Below are 4,071 nucleotides of genomic sequence, written 5' to 3'. Positions count from 1 at the left end.
GTATGGGCGACATTTGAACAATGGTTAAGGGTTCATCACAGCATCCACCCCATTGAAGCCCTGGCCACAAATGCTGTCATACTTTTCCCAGGATGACTGGTGGAAGTCCTCCCCACAAAGTTTATAAACGCTCCAAATAATCCCCCTCAAGTCTTTTAACAGACTACAGCAACATCTGAAAGTCATGCTAAACTGAGGCTTATTCCCAACAGGTAAAATACAAAACACTAATGCTTGCACTGTGAAGTCAGCATAGCTAGGCCATCTGAGAACCCTTCCAGTATATTCATAATCATTTCAAGTTGGCTCCTAGGTGTCTAGTTACTCCTTAAAACTTAAATGTTTTTCGTGGTTGTTAATCAGTTTCTTGAGATGTTCCAAACCAGATAACCCTCTGTCACTGAAAAAGGTAATTCATTTAAAATTTAAACTGTTAATATAACAGGATTTTCCCTGCCAATTATGGCTTGGGACCTTCTTGATTTACACAATTAAAAGAATGCTTTGAAGAGGCTAGACTAAGGGTAGAAGAAAGCTGAGTAGCAGCAAACAGTGTGCTTCAAGAGAGAGAAATCTCTCTGACACCATCTGCTGTTGTTCTCAAGAAGCTGGGAGAAACAGATAGTCTCCCTTCAAGGATCATGCTGGGAACTTTGCTTGTCAACAAAATCACCCAAGTGTCTTGGAATGGTGTGATCCCAGCTCTCGCTCACTCTTTCTTTTTCTCTCTAGGCATAGCTTTCTGAACCTAAATTGTATTAGTTAAGCTTGAGCTAGGTTTTCCAAAATAGTCAATTTAACCAGGGTAATATTGTAATTGTTTTTGTCTGTTTTCCCTTGTATGTCTATTATTGCTAGTACCATTATAAATTTCATATACTTAGCAATAAATAACTTTTATAGTCAAACTGGTGGTAACCAGATGTGTTTTTCCTTCTCTACTTCCCCTTCCCCACTTGCTCTGCAGTAACACTTCTTTTACCTAAGCCAAAGATCCCCGTGAAACCCAGAAATACTGGGGGGGGTCTGCTCATCAAGAGACTACCAATACTAGGACAGTTAGTGCAAAAGATTGGGGCGTGCTGAGTTTGAGACATAAGGGGATCAGCTTGTATAGGCCGATTGACCCAGTTTGGCTCAGACGTGTCCTAATGAACTGAATGAGGTATTCTGTTCATGTGTCTGACTGCATTTTATCGTTCCTTTAATGAACTGATTCCTAGCATATGAGCATGTCAGCCTGTTGAGAGAGAGAGAGAGAGAGAGAGAGAGGCTGGAGGAACCCAGCCCTACTGAAACAGAGTCCTACAAGATAGCTCCATTGGGGGCGAGGACTTGCAGAAGGGAGAGATAGAGGTCCATATAGAAACACCAGTACACAAGCAGCACATTGATAGAATTATAAAGACCCTAGAAACATATCCCTAATAAATGAGCGCACCCCAAAGCAATAGGCAAATCTGGTAACAGCATCAGTTCTGGACTGGGGCACAGCTTCCGCCATAGTGGGCAGGCAGTGGTGTCAGCTGTGGATGTTGCAGGCACGTTCAGGAGCCTGGATGCAGAACCCGCCAGTGGCATCCCCAGCTGATCCGCCGCCCTCTCAGCACAGTGGATACTTCTGACCAGAGCTGCAACCCAAAATCTGACAGCAGCATCAGTCACGCACGCAGGCAGGAGCCGCTGCCATGCCAGGTGGGTGCAGTGTCTCTCTCCATCTCTTCTCTTCTGTCTTTCTCTCTCCTTTCCTCCCTCCCCACACATCTTTCTCGAACCTGGCCAAAGCTGGAAATCACCAGGAGCCCTGATGCTCAGTTGTGGACCCAGGCAGGAGCCAGCTGTGATGCTGCTGGCAGGTTCTGACACCACCACCCACCCAGCACAGCAGAAGCTCCTGCCTGGGTCCACATTTGAGTGTCCAGGCTCCTGGCAAACTACAGCTTCAGCTGGGTTCTGGAAGGAAGGAGGGTAGGGGGAGAGATAAAGATGAATGTAGCCCTCAACAGGTCCCCAAAACTCATTAAGTGGCCCTTCAACTGAAATAATTGCCTACCCTGGCCTACAGCCTGCTGGGTCACACACTGGACAAACAGAATAAAGATGCAAAGTATGTGTAAACCGAACTAAGACATTAAAAGTTTGAGGCTGCTTTGTCTTCTCTACTCAGAAGTACAGAAGGCACGTACCAGGATTGCATGGCAAAAGGGGGGTGGGGGAAGATTCAGAGTCAGTCACTCACAGCTCTTTCGTTTAGGAGGTAGACAGATATCATAAAACGGGATGATACAGACGAGCGCATCTCAACCTTCACAATCCATGTAGGACTTCTCCTGGCTACTTTAACTGAACAAGAATTCAGTACAGGGAAAAAAAAGTGCCAGTGGAGTGTTGTCAGACCTCTAACATTTGTTGAAAGCCTGAAGTAAGCTGTAGGTTAATTCCAGCCTGGTAATGTTAATACATACATAAAGATTCATTGTGCTAATAACCGCACTCACAACACACAAGGCTTCTGATACCATGTCTCGGCAAGACACAGTAGGAGTGATTTTCAGAGCTAATCCCATTTCAGTCCCTCATCTGTGGTTTACTTGTTAACGTTAACAAGACCTTTAACAAATATTTTTCACGTTTACACAGTCTGAAAACAAATCAGAGAGATGGCTTGCCCCGAGATGACACTACCCCACGAGTCCCACACACAGGCCTGAAAACAGACTGTTTTTATGCTACAACTCTGCACTGCCTTTTAGATCAGAGGACATATTTTACATTTGCTTAACACAGAATGGGGTAATTCTGCAAGTTTTAAACAGATGCATCAGAGATGGTTTGCTTGGGGTATGTGCTGTTCTACCAACCTGGAGAGAACAGGCATTTTGTGCGTACAGACTTGCACGTACAACACAGAAGTGTATCAAACCCAAAACAAACTAAAGGAGAAACAAAATGGGTTTAACATGAAGAGATTTTTGATGACAGCCTACCATCATAGGGCCTCAGTAGCTGGTTAAAGCTCTCCTCCTTTTCACACACAACCTATTTTCTACCCCCTGCCCCATACTTCAGTGAACCCATTTCCCAATGATCTTTGAAGAAAAGGCGGGGGGGGGACTAAGTATTTCCCAAGATCCAAACTATTCACAACTAAAATTATGCTCATATAATCATCTTGCCTTTATCAAACCCTACAAGCCTGGGCCACACATACCAAGTGATGGATTTTTCAGAGGTACCAAGCACTTATAGGTGACTCTGGCCTACAGAAAAAACAGCAGACTCCAAGTGGGCAAAGAAAGAGAGCTTAGATCAATGAAGCATTCCCTTAAACTCAGCAACACTGAAAACAACCAATGTGTAGGGTCTATACAGATAACCCTAGCCACAGGCATCAAAGGCTTAGTTTTCAAAGCATGACCACAGTAAAAGTCATTTCAGTCTCAAATAAACACTGTTCCTAGGCCTTACACCCTAAAAATCAATGATGGAGCAAATATTAGTTTACAAAGGAATATAAGAATGAGAAAAAAGGTCCAAACAAAGAAGTTTACTGCAAGTTTTTTTTTTTGCAAATATTCATATTTCCAATATAGTCATTACAAAAAATACCAAAGAAAAATTTGTCTTAATTTTCAAGAGTGATAATTTACAAAAAATAAATAGTTTTACTCTAAGACAAGACACTTGTCTAGTATTATGGTCGGCAACATAAATTCTCAAAAGTCCACATTCCTGGAGCGATGAACATTTCAATCCACTGGAAGTCAGGCTGGATTCTTTTGAATGTTTTTCCCTATACAAACTGAAATAAGACTGTTTAGAATGTGAGAAATACCTTTTCTTTCCTTTTTATTTCTCCCATGTAGAAAACTAAACATGTAACAAGAATCTGGCAAACTGAACGCCATCGTGAATTAAGTTCTGCAAGAACCTTCTTGGCATACACTTAAAACAGTGAAAACGTAGATACATTTTTGGAACAAGTAACAGAACATTTTGCACATGATTTAATAGTAACACCCTCTAAGCAGGGCTTTCCCACCCCCCAACACCCTGTTATAAAGCTAACTG

The sequence above is a fragment of the Gavialis gangeticus genome, unplaced genomic scaffold, assembly GCF_001723915.1.
Source record: "Gavialis gangeticus isolate Ggan-Ray unplaced genomic scaffold, GavGan_comp1, whole genome shotgun sequence".
NCBI lineage: Eukaryota > Metazoa > Chordata > Crocodylia > Gavialidae > Gavialis > Gavialis gangeticus.
This window is presented reverse-complemented; position numbering follows the sequence as displayed.